This window comes from Pan paniscus, chromosome 1 (genome assembly GCF_029289425.2).
Source record: "Pan paniscus chromosome 1, NHGRI_mPanPan1-v2.0_pri, whole genome shotgun sequence".
Lineage (NCBI taxonomy): Eukaryota > Metazoa > Chordata > Mammalia > Primates > Hominidae > Pan > Pan paniscus.
This window is the reverse complement of record NC_073249.2, coordinates 216,330,785-216,345,676: the sequence shown is the minus strand read 5'-3', so window position 1 is coordinate 216,345,676 and position 14,892 is coordinate 216,330,785. Positions and strand designations below refer to the sequence as shown.

General features: G+C 53.2%; 1 pseudogene; it reads left to right on the top strand.

Annotated features, from left to right (window-relative positions):
• The first annotated feature begins 471 nt into the window (after positions 1-471).
• LOC100984475 (myotubularin-related protein 5-like) lies at positions 472-3,695 on the top strand (annotated as a pseudogene).
• Positions 3,696-14,892: the final 11,197 nt, after the last annotated feature.

Below are 14,892 nucleotides of genomic sequence, written 5' to 3'. Positions count from 1 at the left end.
TGGGCGCCGTGGCTCACGCCCATGATGTCAGCACTTTGGGAGGCCGAGGCAGGTAGATCACTTGAGATCAGGAGTACGAGAGCAGCCAGGCCAACATGATGAAATCCCATCTCTACTAAAAATACAAAAATTAGCCAGGTGTGGTGGCGCACGCCTGTAGTCCCAGCTACTCAGGAGGCTGAGGCAGGAGAATGGCTTGAACCCAGGAGGCGGAGGTTGCAGTGAGCTGAGATGGCACCACTGCACTCCAGCCTGGGCAACAGAGCAAAACTCTGTCTCAAATACACACACACACACATATATATGCACATATATATGTGCGTGTGTGTTCATGTAAATATATATATGTGTGTGTGTTCATGTAAGTATATATGTGTGTGTGTGTGTGTGTATATATATATAAAATTGTTCATCATAAGTGACAGATGACTCCTGTTCTCGGGAGCCCATCAGCCATCAGTCTGTTTTTTTGTCTCTGACTGTGGGGTGAGGGTCATACTCAAGCCATTTATTCAAGAACCACATGACTCCCTGCTTGACTTAGATCCCAGTTCCAGCAGAGCTGTCTGCTGTGCTCTGAGAGCGAGCAGTTCCTTCTGTCTGGGTGAGTTTTTAAGTTCATGCCCACAGGCTGGTCCCCGTCACCAAGACAGGTCCGCTGTTCTCAGCCTCAAAAACAAACAAATGAACAAACAAGAATGAAGAGGACTATTTATTTATTTATTCCAGAGACAGCATTTTGCTCTGTCACCCAGGGTGGAGGGCAGTGGCATGATCACAGCTCACTGCAGCCTCAAACTCCTGGGCTCAAGTGATCCTCCCACCTCAGCCTCCTGAGTTGCCAGGACTACAGGCGTGCAACACCACAGCCCAGCTAACTTTTCTTTTTTTTTTTTTTTTGTAGAGATGGGGTCTCCCTATGTTGCCCAGGCTGGTCTTGACCTCCTGGGCTCAAGGGATCCTCCTGCCTCAGCCTCCCAATGTGCTGGGATAACAGGCATGAGCCACTGCACCCGGCCAAAGGGAGCTTTAAAAATCATCCAGAGCAACTTCCGCAGGCAGCTGCATAAGCTGCGATACCCACCGGACATCAGAGCCACCTTTGCGTTCACCCTGGGCTCTGCCTATACACTTGGCCGGCCACCCCAAGTCACCAAGGACAAGGGTCCTTCCCTCAGAACCCTGTCCCACAACCTGGTCAAAAACGCCAAGAAGACCATCAGGCACCAGCATGTCTCTCTTAAGAAGTACAACCCCCCAAGCTGGCAGCACCTGGGCCAGCTGCCCCCTGAAGACCAAGGGGACGAGATCTCAGTGTCAGAGGAGCTGGAGCCCAGCACGCTGACCCCGGCCGCAGCTCTGAAGCCCTCAGACCGCATGACCATCAGCAGCCTGGTGGAAGAGGCTTGCTGCCGCAACTAGCAGTGCCTCGGGCTGGGCACCCTGAGCAGCAGCCTGAGCTGGGCCAAAGCCCTTCCGCATTTCTCTGGACAACCGCATGTTGACCACCAACTGCTGCAGCTACCCGGGGCTGCTGATCGTGCCCCAGGGTGTCCAGGACAACGCCCTGCAGTGGGTGTCCCACTGCTACTACCAGAACCGCTTCCCTGTAATCTGCTGGTGCAGCGGGTGGTCCAAGGCAGTGCTGCTGCGCTCTGGGGCCTGCAGGGCAGAGGTGTCCTCGGCCTCTTCAAGGCCCAGAACACACCTTCTCCAGGCCAGTCCCAGGTGGACTCGAGTAGCCTGGAGCAGGAGAAGTACCTGCAGGCTGTGGTCAGTTCCATGCCCCACTATGCCGACGCGTCGGGACGCAACATGCTCACCGGCTTCTCCTCAGCCCACATGGGCAGTCACATTCCCAGCCCCAGAGCCAGGGTCATCACACTGTCCAACCCCATGGCGCCCTTGCCCTCCAGATGGACTGCACCCCGAAGTAAGTGGGGCAGTGTCCAGACCAGCGGGCGCAGCAGTGGGCTTGGCGCCAATATGGGCTCCTGGTTAGTTGGCAGAGACGTGCTGGCCCCACCCCAGGCAACAGGGCCCCCTCGCCCACCCGGGCTTCCTGCGGCTGCAGCGAGTAGCCCTCTACATCCTCGGGAACAAAGCCCAGCTCAAGGGTGTGCCGCCAGACCACCTGTAGCAGTGGGAGCTGGTGCCCATTGAGGTATTCGAGGAACAGCAGGTGAAGGCCAACTTCAAGAAGCTGCTGAAGGCATGTGTCCCGGGCTGCCCCGCTGCTGAGCCCAGCCCAGCCTCCTTCCTGTGCTTGCTGGAGGACTCGGAGCGGCTGACCCCAATCCACAAGCTGCTGCAGGTGTCAGTGCTGGTGGTGGAGCCCCTGGATTCAGACTCCTCTGTGCTGGTGGGCCTGGAGGATGGCTGGGACATCACCTCCCAGGTGGTATCCTTGGTGCAGCTGCTCTCAGACCCCTTCTATTGCATGCTGGAGGGCTTCTGCCTGCTAGTGGACAAGAAGTGGTTGTCCTTCAGTCATCCCTTCAGCCACGGTGGAGCCCACACCCTGGCTGGGCAGAGCAGCGGCTTCACAACCGGCCTTCCTGTAGTTCCTGGACTGCGTAACACCAGGTCCATCTGCAGTTCTCCATGGAGTTTGAGTTCAGCCAGTTCTACCTCAGGTTCCTCGGCTGCCACCATATGTCCCGCCATTTCGGACCTTCCTACTTGACTCTGACCCTGAGAGCATTGAGCTGGGGCTGCTGTATGAGGAGAAGGGGGAATGCAGGGGCCAGCTGCTGTGCAGGTCTTTGTGGGAGTGTGTGGACCGGCTGAGCAAGAGGACCCCCATGTTCTACAATTACATGCATGCACCCGAGGACACAGAGCTCCCGCAGCCCTACAGCAACGTGTCCAACCTGAAGGTGTGGGATTTCTACGCTGAGGAGATACTGGCCGAGGGCCCTCCCTATGACTGGGAACTGGCCCAGGGGCCCCCTGGGCCCCCGGAGGAAAAACGGTCTGACGGAGGTGCTCCCCAGTGCAGGCACCGCGTGGCGTGGCCCTGCTACGACAGCTGCCCCTGACCCCAGCCTGACGCTATCTCACTTCTCCTGGAGGAGCTGCAGAGGCTGGAGACAGAGCTGGGCTAATGCCCTCAGTGATGGAAGGACACCTGGGACCAGGTGAAGGCTGCACAGCGCCTGGAAGGCTGGCCAGACAGAAGTGGCACCCCTAGCTCCCTTCTAGTGTCCACTGCACCCTACCATCACCGTTCCTGGGTGTGTGACTGCCGGAGGGGCCCGTGGGCTCCACCCTGAGCCTCAGCCTGGACAGCGACCAGAGTAGTGGCTTGACAGCATCTGGCTCCTGCCAGGCTGCCCGCCACAGCACCAGCACCCTGTGCAGCCAGTTCGAGACAGCTGAGAGTGAGAACGGGTCCAACGAGGGCACTCTGTAGAAGAAGGAGGCCTTCATGAAGCCTTGGAAGGCCCGCTGGTTCATGTTGGACAAGACCAACACCAGCTGTGCTACTACAACCACGGCGTGGACACAGAGTGCAGGGGTGTCATCGACTGGCGGAGGTGGAGGCTGTGGCACTGGCACGCCCTAAGACCATGGATGAGAAGGGCTTCTTTGACGTGAAGACAACACTTTGCGTTTACAACATCTGTGCCCAGGATATGCCCTTGGCCCAGCAGTGGGTGGACGGGATCCAGAGCTGCCTGTCAGACACCTGAGCCTCCCGGCCCTGCCCAGCTGCTCTGCTTCCGGTCGTTACTGACCACTAGGGGTGGGCAGGGCCGCCCCAGCCATCTTTACTGCCCCAGCCTTCAGCAATATTGAGGCCCCGAGCCCCCAGCACATGGTGCATACAGCCCCCGCCCCTGATCCGCCCTGCCCCGCCCAGCTGGCCCTAACTTATTTTGGGGTCACAGCTGAGCACTGTCCCTGGAGGTGACCAAGGTACAGCCCGCAATGGGCCTGTAAATAGCCCAGCCCTGTCAGCGTGTGCTGGTCCAGCCAGCCGGCTGCAGGCGAGTTGTTTCTAGAACCAGAGTCTATATAAACAGAGAGCTAATGCCAAAAATAATAATAATAAATACATAAAGAAATCATCCAGAGCAAGACAAATCATCCAGAAATCACCTCCAGGGAAGTGAAGCACTTATTTCCGGACATTTGACCCTGCAGCCTGGTCCCTCTCTCCCTCCCTCCCCACTCCATCTTTCCCCCCTTCCATCTTCTGTGTTCAGATAAACACCAAGAGCCTTCAAAGAGCCCCCAGGAAATAAGTCAGTGTTTCTTGGGCACATATCAGCTGCCACGAATGGTTCTACACACTGAAGTCCATTATCTCAGTGACCGCGAGGACTGAATGAGCACAGCCTGGAGCTGAGTCAGTGTTCCATAAAAGTCAGCTCTTATTTTTATTATACTGGACACAGAAAGTCCAGATGCCTTCCCCAAAGCCCCTCCCGGTGGGTGGCAGTGGCCCAGGAAGTCTGGCACTAATGTCAGTGCTGTCACCTGCCACTCTGTCCTCGAGGGCCTCTGGGACATGCTGGGAAGGCAGGCTGTGAGCCAGATGTTGCTGAGCTGGGCCCTGAGACGCTGTCCCTTCAGTGACCTTTCCTGTCCAGGGCCCACAGCGAAAGCTAGACAGATGTGCTGCCCTTCGCCTCCGCTCCCCTCCCCTCCCCACCCCATTCTACTCTATGGGCTTTGGTGGGAAAAAAACCAAGGCCCCATCCCCTGAGGCCTAGGCCAGTGCAGACATAGACCTCGAACTCTGCCCAACATGGATGGCCTCTGCCCAGGTGTGGGAGAACAAAGGCAAGGAAAGGCTCAAGGAATGTTCCAGGCATCAGGAAGCCCGGCTTCCCCTTCAGGGCTGTCGAGTGCTCAGGTTTCTACGCCTCTCAGTCACCAACACTTTTGCACTGAGCAGCTACTATGTGCCAGGCACAAAGGGTAACTGGGCACACCTCTTTTCTTGGAATGGGTCAGAGATTGTCATCAAGGAGGTGATGTTTAAACTGAGCTCAGGGGAATAAGGAGGAGCCAGGGTTCGGGGAAGAGCATCCCAGCAGAGGACAGAGCCAAAGCCAGCACTTGAGGAGGCAGGGGTGGAAGGGATGTAGTGGTTTGAGGAGCCCTGGCAGGCCGGTGGGGCTGGAGAGGGAGGGTAGGGTGGGCTAATTAATGCCCTTGCAAAGACGTCCACTCCCTAATCCCTGCAACCTGGGAATCTCACCTTATATGCCAATAAACAGACTTTGCAGAGGTGACTAAACTTTTGCAGTGGTGACTAAATTAAGGCTCCGGAGATGGGGAGACCATCCTGGATTATGCAATGGACCCTAAATATGATCACAAGTGTTCTTATTATACAAGAGGGAGGCAGAGGGCGACACCACCACACACAGAAGCAGGGAAGGCAGTGTGACCACGGAGGCAGAGACTGGGGTGATGCGGCCACAAGCCAAGGAACACCTGGAGCCACCAGAGGCCGGCAGAGGCCAGGAAGTATTCCCCTGACAGCCTCCAGAGAGGGCGGCCCTGCCACACCTCGACTTCAGCCCGGTGATACTGATTTTAGACTTCTGGCCTCCGGAGCTATAAGATAATACATCTGTCTTGTTTTATGCCACCGCGTTGTTGGCAATTTGACACAGCAGCCGCAGGAAACTCACACAGATGCAGGAGGAGAGCTTCGAGACGGTTTAGGAAACTCACATGGAGGGCAGCTCGAGGAGAGCTCTGAGACAGCTTAGGAGGCAGCTGGGGAAAGGGGGAAGGGGCTGGATTTTGTTCTTAGTGCTTCTCCATCCCCCTCTCATTCACCTCCTCCTTTCTCCCCTCAAAGCTCCTCAGCCCTTTTAAAATAATTTCACTTGTTGCAGTAAGCAGGTGTCAGTTTTTGTGAAGGTATGAACACGTTTTAAAACCTTGCGGAAGGTCGAGGCTGCAGTGAGCTGTGATCGCACTACTGCACTCCAGCCTAGGCAACAGAGCAAGACCTTGTCTTTAAAAACAAAACAAAACAAACAAAAAAACAAATATATATATATATATATAAAACTCAGAGACATTTCCTTTAAAAATAAAATAAATAAAATCTCTGAAGGAGAAACAAGCTTCTGGGCCCATCTCCTCCTCCCTCTCCTCCCTGCCATCTCTCCTCTCCTCAAATGTCCCTGCAATGTGAACCCTGGCCTCGAGGCTGGGAGCAGGGAGGCCAAGGGAGGAAGCTGTACTCCGCCTAGCTCCTGGCTGTCAGCACCCATGGCTGGCAGGATTGCCACAAACTCTGGCGCTCTAAAGGCTGATAAAGCCCCACAGCCTGCACGTCTGGAGCCTGGGCCTCCAACCCTGATAAGCTGGACCTGTCAGCACCATGGCCACACCTGCTGTAGGCAGTGAGCGCCACCCGCCTCCCCTGGCCACTCCCACTCATGGCTTCCTGTTCCCTGTGCACAGCCGAGCCCTGGCCACCATGCCTAGGCCACCCCTCCCTGGATGAAGAACAAAGTGGAGTGGCCATGGGCAAGCAGATTTGCCCATTACATTTCATCTCTGCATCCCCCCAACCCCATCCCGCTCTTCAGCACCAGCGCTGGGGATCAGAAGACCTGGGAGATTCAGGATAGGGGTGCTGGAGCCCACCAGGCACACAGTTCCCTGAGGAAGTCACATGGGCCGATCACACGCAGAGCATGAAGTGCTGTCAGCAGCTCCAACACATTCCTGGGATTCTCCAGCCCACCCCATGTGGCCCTGAGGGGAGTGTGCAAGTGCATGGGGGCTGAGAGCCTGGGTCATTTGTCACGGCCAAGCAGGAAGCAAACTATGACAGTCTTTGCTCCAGCCGGGATCACCTGTGCCCACACGTGAGTGGGTACAATGTTCTCCATCCCTCGCCCAGGAAGTCATCGTTCATCAAGCCTGGGCTACTTCCCGTGGTGTGGAAAACCTCCACTCACCACAGCCCACCAAGCGGGCTCCAGGATGGACCCAGTCTGCCGGCCCTGGTAGGAGAGTTAGAAAGGCCTCTTGGAAAAGGTGGGCAGGCAGCCAGGGACAGGCACCCCTAAGAGATCCTCCAGGGCTCTTGCTGGTGAGGGACCCGCTCGCCCTTCTCGCCGTCCTGGGCTTAGTTTAGCAAACACCTGTTCACACCTACCATAAACTCACCACTGTTGGACGAAGGCGACCCCCAAATGTCCCTGCCCTCGAGGAATGTGTAGTCAAAACAGAGAAAGACCAAACATGTTTTGTCGGGTTTTTTGCTTTGTATTTTATTAATTACAAAGCCCAGATGTCACCAAGTTCCCCACCAAACCTCAGAAATCAATGGTAGAAAAATAACAAAGTAAGAAGCCCCAAGCCATGTAATACAAACCTGGGGGTTCAGGCTAGAGGGGTGAGGGGCAGGCAGCGGGGGTTTTTTTGTTTGTTTTTGCTTTTTTGGTGTTTGAGACGGAGTCTTGCTCTGTCGCCCAGGCTGGAGTGCAGTGGCGCCATCTTGGCTCACTGCAAGCTCTTCCTCCTGGGTTCACACCACTCTCCTGCCTCAGCCTCCCGAGTAGCTGGGACTACAGGCGCCCACCACCACGCCCGGCTAATTTTTCGTATTTTTAGTAGAGACGGGGTTTCACTGTGTTAGCCAGGATGGTCTCGATCTCCTGACCTTGTGATCCGCCTGCCTCAGCCTCCCAAAGCACTGGGATTACAGGCATGAGCCACTGCGCCGGGCCCTTTATTTTATTTTATTTTGAGAAAAAGTAACTCAAGCTTACTTTTCTCAAAAAGTAGTAGAAATCATGCCAGGCATGGCGGCTCACACCTGTAATCCCAGCACTTTGGGAAACTGAGGCCAGAGGATCGCGTGAGGCCAGGAGTTTGAGACCAGCCTGAGCAACATAGTGAAACCCCATCTCTAATAAAAAGACAAAAAATTAGCCGGACATGGTGGTGTGCACTTGTGGTCCCAGCTATTAGGAGACTGAGGCATGAGAATCGCTTAAACCGGGAGGCAGATGTTGTAGTGAGCTGAGATCATGCCACTGCATTCCAGTCTGGGTGACAGAGTGAGACTCTGTCTCAGAAAAAAAACCAAAAAACAAAAAACAAGAAAAACACACCCATATATGTATATATATATGGTTCTATATATCCTGTATATATAGAAGAGGACGCACAATTAAAGGTAACTCCCTCCCATCGAACTCCCAGTCCCTCAGCTCCCACCTACTCCCCTCCCAGGCATCGCTGATCAATTTCTTATGCCTCCTTCATGAATTTTCCTCTACAGCACAAGCACACGCAATGTTTTTGCATATTTGTACTACTTAAATTATTAAGTTATTTAATTACTAAATTGTCTTAGAGATAATTCCACATGAACATATTTAGACCTAATAGCATAACCATGTAACATAAATTCCAAACCAGGATGCGTTGGTATGACATGGGTTGTGTTAAAAAGCCCTGCAATGGATGTATGTAAACCAGAACTGCCCCAGACAAATGTGTCTTAGCAGGAGCTGGGAGAGAGCCAACCAAGCAAAGCTGATGCAGCCCCATTCAACTTAACACAGCTTTTCTGGGTGTGTTTTATTTTTATTTTTAATTTTTAATTTTTTAATTTAAAAAAATAGAAACGGAGTCTTGCCATGCTGCCCAGGCTGATCTCAAACTCCTGGACTCAAGCGATCCTCCCGCCTCGGCCTCCCAAAGTGCTGGGATTACAGGCATGAGCCACCGCACCTGTCTGTTTAACAAACCTAAGCATGTGACAGTGGGACCTGGGGTAGGGAGGGTCAGGCTCTGAGCCCCCACAGGCACTGAGCCATCTCTACTCATATCCAGGAGACAGTATGGGGGTTCTGAGGGGAACAACTATGCCAGGCTTTGGGGAAACATGTTCATCATTTTCCTGAGCACTTCCGTCTACCTTTGCTACGGAAACCCCAGCTCACCCTCCGAGCCTGATTCAAGGCCCATCTGCTTGTTGGCTTTGGTCTCGGAGAGGTGTCACGGAGTCAGGCTAAAGAGCAGGGCAGGACAGGGGACCTGCTGGGGCTGACCACTGAGCCACGGACAGCCCTGTGGGTGAGACCGGTGGACATTGTCCCCAAGCCCCATTCCAGCAGTGCACCCTCCCATGGTGTCATCCTCCTGGCGTCCTTTGGTAGACCAAGTCTCCTTTGCCCAGGTAGCCTGTCTGTGACAGCCACCTCCCTGCATTTCTAAGGCCCCATTGTCCAAGAGTGACCAGGGCACTTCCCTCTTGGTTTCCACCTCAACGAGGGCAATGTGTGTCTCTGAGCCCCGGCTTTGTGCCAAGCACTGGAGTTACAACAGCGGGCAGATTCCATGGAGCTGATGTTCTGATGGGGAGCACCAGCACACAGCAAAAAGGGCCCTACAAGAACAGATGGCAATAAGCCTGAGCCTAATGTCCTGGCCTGGGCAGGCCTCTCTAGGGAAGGGACATTTACATTGTCTCACATTACATTGAGTAAGTGGGACTCAGCTGGGCGAGGAGGAGAGGGTGTGAGCTTGGTGTGTTGGAAAACAGGAGAGATGGTCACGGCTCTAGGGCTTGGAGTGAGAGCTGGGCAGGGCTGGAATTTGTGGGGCCTTCTAGACGGTGATAAATTCAGACCCCATCCCAGGGCCATGAGCAGTCGCTAAGGGAATTTAAACAGGAGTATGGGGACAGGATCAAATTTGCCACCCTCCCTCCCCAGGGAAAACACCTTGGGCTGAGGGAAAGGCAAATGACGAAGACTTGGACTCTAGGCCGGGGCCCTGAGAGGAGGGAGAGGAGTCGCCTCCATCTCCGAGCAGCGGGACTAAGAGCCCTTTGGCGCCTCACCCCAGGAAGTCGGCTCTGTAAGGACTTTCCCAGCTTCCTCTGAGGCCAGAGGAGGAGACAAAGAAAGAAAGTCTTGGGCTGGGCACAGTGGCTCACATCTGTAATCCCAGTACTTTGGGAGGCCAAGGCACGCAGATCACTTGAGGTCAGGAGTTCGAGACCAGTCTGGCCAACATGGCGAAACCCCATCTCTACTAAAAAATCCAAAAAATTAGTGGGGTGTGGTGGCGCATGCCTATAATACCAACTACTCAGGAGGCTGAGGCAGAGAATCGCTTGAACCTGGGAGATGGGGGTTACAGTGAGCTGAGATCGTGCCACTGCACTCCAGCCTGGGAGACACAGCAAGACTCTGCCTAAAAAAAAAGAAAAAAAGAAAGTCTTGAGCTTCTCTGTCCCTGGGGGACAGCAGCCTAGGCCCATCTGGGCTGGGGATACCAGGCCCTTTCCTGGTTCATATTTCCCCCCATCCCGCCCTCAGCCTCCAGGAACACCAGCCTCCAAGCTGGCTGCTTCTTCTGCATCCCACCCCGTGACGCACATCCAGAATGGAGCCAAAAGCATAAGAAGCCAAAAGGACAGTCAAAAAAGGAAGGCAGCCTGGAAGGGCAGCAGCACCGGGAACATGAGGCTCTGTCCGCTCGCCCTTGCGCTGGCTCAGTGTAGACGGGAAGCGGTTGGAGCCAGCTCCAGCATTCTGCAGGTGGGGCTGGCGGGGGGAGAGGTGCCCATGCCCACCGGCCATTGGGCGGTCCCATGCGCCCTGCAGGCTGACCTCATTGTCCAGAATTGTGAGCGTGCTTCCTGGGGTCACATTCCGTGCTGAAGAGCCCCTCTTCAAGGCCTCGGTTGGCGCCAATGTCTTTTTAGGAACCAAGCCTCTAACTTTAGTGTCCCAGGCTTGACACCTTCTCAAAATAGCTCCCTGTTTTCTCTTGTGTCCCTGGCCCTTCCTTGGAGAAGGTGAACCCCCTGCATCCCCGTGATCTGAGTTGGTGAGCACAGGCCCAAGGCCTTGTATGGGTTTGGGTGTAGGGATCCACGCCCCTGCCATGTGTTTTGTGTGGCAGGACCCAGAGAACTCACCTCTGGGAGGGCAGCTCACAGCACCCACCATGGCAGGGGTCCTTCGAGAGCCCACTTCCGTCTCCTCCCTGGGGATCTGCCATGCTCAGGCATGGCACAAACGAAAGTGACTCAAATCCAGGTCCCCAACCCCTGGAAATCAAGGCTTCATAGCCGCAGCTCCACCTGTAGGAATCGTGGGTGAGCTGACACCTGCGCCCCGGGAGCTCCTCTCTTCCTTTGGCAGGTTCCATGCTGTTCAGGTACCAATCCTAACAATGGCCTTTCCTGAACATTTCAATGGTGCCAAGTGCATCTCTTGCGTAATTTTGTTTAATCCTCTCAGCCACCCTATGCGGTAGGTGCTATAATTGTCCCCAAGGTCATGGAGCTGCCAAGCGATGGAACCGGAATTTGGTGGGTTTTTTGTTTTTGTTTGTTTGTTTTTTGAGATGGGGTCTTGCTCTGTCACCCAGGATGCAGTACAGTGGCACGATCTCTGCTCACTGCAACCTCCGCCTCCCGGGTTCAAGAGATTGATTCTCCTGCCTCAGCCTCCCAAGTAGCTGGGATTACAGGCATGCACCAACATGCCTGGCTAATTTTTATATTTTCAGTAGAGATGGAGTTTCACCATGTTGGCCAGGCTGGTCTCAAACTCCTGACCTCAGGTGATCCATCTGCCTCGGCCTACCAAAGTACTGGGATTACAGGTGTGAGCCACCGTGCCCAGCCTAGAACTGGAATTCGAACACAGGAAATCGGGCTCCCAGCCCTCGGCCTCATGCTACTCATGGTGCTGCCACATAAACATTCTCCTTGCACCAGCCCTTTCTCCACTGCCTCTGTCACAGTCCCTTCCAGAGTGCTCTGCTCAGATTCTTCTAGGCATCCTAAGCGAGTAGAGCAGAGAGGTTGTGCCGCTTGCCTGAAGTCACACAGCAAACTAGGGGCAGATGAAGACACACAACTCCAGAGGGCTGAGATCCAGGAAGCATTCCTGGAAGGAGGCTAAAGCTTAGCCAAGAGGTGAGCAAAGACTGTGGTCCCAGGCAACAGCCAGGCAGTGTGTCGGGACCTGGCAGGGCTCATCTAGCAGTCTTTTCCCCAACAGATTCGTGTTCTCAGCGGCAGGAAAAGCCCTCTAAAGGTGCCACCAGCTGGCCGAGTGGCAGGTATCCAGGAAGCTTGATTCGACAGCTCCCAGGGACACTGGCCACTAGGACCCATATTTTTCTGGGAAAGAGACACACTGGAAAGGAGAAAAGCCAGGGTGGGGCCTTCCTGGGCCTCCTCCTGCTGCAGTCAGAGCCCAAACCCCACACCCAGGGGCTCCCTGGAGGGACTGTGAGTGGCCAGAGCTCCCTTCAGGGCCCGAGGTCTGGCTCCTCCGATGGGTTCATGCCCTGCAACCTGAGGGCCTGTCCCATTGATCACGATGGGGTGGGGAGGGTGAAGACAGAGACCGGCTGGTGCAGGTGATGGTGGGGAGACCAGGGCACTGGGCCCCATGGGGCTGGCTCACTCCACTCAGCCAGGGAAGAACACATTAGGGGCTTGGGAAACTCCTTCAAATCCCTAAATTGTCTAGGCTCATCCAAGCAGTTTTCGACTATCAGGACAGGAAAATGCAGTTTTTGTCTAAGTGAGTCACAGCCACTCTTCTGAGAGTGCCAGGTGGGTGGGTACACATGCAGGGCCAGAGGGCACACCAAGAAGAAGAGAGGGGTCAAGACTCAGCCAGAAGCAGGTGCCCAGCCTTGGAATGACCGGAGACAGTCATAATAACACTGGGCTTCCCACTTAAATTATGCCGAGGGCCGGGCACGGCGGCTCACACCTGTAATCCCAGCACTTTGGGAGTTGGGAGGATCACTTAAGCCCAGGAGTTAGAGACCAGCCTGGGCAACATACTGAGACCCCATCTCTATTACAAATAACAAAATGTAAACAAATTTTCTTTAAATAAAGAAACTATTGAAAATGGGGATGAGTGGAAACTGGGCAAAGGGGCTAGGGACAGGAGTGGGACTTCTCTGAGTATATGTTTTTACATAGTTTTGATCTTTGAGTCTTGCATTTTTCATTTTCAAAAAGGAAAAATCTTAGCCGGGTGTGGTGCTGCATGCCTGTAGTCCCAGCTACTTAGGGGGCTGAGGTGAAAGGATTGCTTGAGCCTGGGAGGTTGAGGCTGCCGTGAGCTGAGATTGTGCCACTGCACTCCAGCCTTGGTGACGGAACAAGACTCTGTCTCAAAAAAAGAAAAAGGAAAAATCAAACTATAAAGAAAAATGTATTATGACTTAAATGGGCCTTATCTCAGGAATGCAAATAATTAACATCCAAAAATCTAGCAATGGCCCAGGAGCAGTGGTTCACACCTGTAATCCCAGCACTTTGGAAGGCCAAGGTGGGTGGGTCACCTGAGGTCAGGAGTTTGCAACCAGCCTGGCCAACAGGACGAAACCCCATTTCTACTAAAAATAGAAAAACTAGCCAGGCATGGTGGTGCACACCTGTAATCCCAGCTACTCAGGAGGCTGAGGCACACGAAACGCTTGAACCCGGAGGCGGAGGTTACGGTGAGCTGAGATCGTGCCACTGCACTCCAGCCTGGGCAACAGAGTGAGACTCTGTCTCAAAAAAAAAAAAAAAATCTAGCAATGTAATTCACCATATTGCTGAATTCAAAGGAGAAAATTTATACAACTATCTCAATAGATTCTGAAGAGCATTTGATAAAAAAACTCAGCACAGAGAAACCTGATGATAGAAGGAAATTTCCCTAACATAATTAATACAGGCTGTATGTTAAAATCTTACACCAGGCCAGACGCGGTGACTCATGCCTGTAATCCCAGCACTTTGGGAGGCCGAGTCAGGCAGATCATGATGTCAGGAGATCGAGACCATCGTGGCCAACATGGTGAAACCTTGTCTCTACTAAAAACACAAAAATTAGCTGAGCATGGTGGCGTGTGCCTGTAATCCCAACTACTTGGGAGGCTGAGACAAGAGAATCACTTGAACCAGGGAGTTGGAGGTTGCAGTGAGCTGAGACCACGTCACTGCACTCCAGCCTGGCAACAGAGCGAGACTCCGCCAAAAAAAAAAAAAAAAAAAAAACTCACACCAAATATCACACATAACAACGCATTTTCCCTGATCAGGGAAAATGGGCCAGGCATGGTGGTTCACACCTGTAATCCCAACACTTTGGGCGGCTGAGACAGGAGGATCACTTGAGGCCAGAAGTTTGAGACCAGCCTGAGCAACATAGCAAGATTACAGCTCACAAAAATTAAAAATAAACAAATTAAGCCTGGCCAATATAATGAGACCTCGTTTCTAAAAAAATTTTTAAAAAATTAAAAATTAAAAATTAACTGGGCAACAGAGCAAGACCTCATCTCTAAAAACTAAAAATAAATTCAAAACATTCACAATGTTGTAATACCATCACTGCCATCCATTTCCAAAATTTTTCATCACCCCAAACAGAAACTCTATGCGTTACCCAATAACTCCTATTATCCCCTCTTCTAGATATTTTACCTAAGTACAGTCACGCAATCTATGCCTTTTTGTGGCTGGCTTCTTTCATGTAGCACACATCCTCAAATTTCATCTACAATGTAGTGTGTACCAGAATTTCTCTCCTTTTTATGGCTGAATAGTATTCCATTGTATGGGTAAACCACATTTTGTTTATCCACTCATCAGCGGATAGACACTGGGATTGTTGTCATCTTTGGGCTGTTATGAACAACGCTGCTATGAATGCTCATGTAGAGGCATCTGTTTGAGTCCCTGTTTGGAAATCTTTTTTTTTTTTTTTTTTTTTTGAGACGGAGTCTTGCTCTGTCCCCCAGGCTGGAGTGCAGTGGCATGATCTTGGCTCATTGCAACCTCTGCCTCCTGGGTTCAAGCGATTCTCCTGCCTCAGCCTCCCAAGTAACTAGGACTATAGGGGCCTACCATGCCCA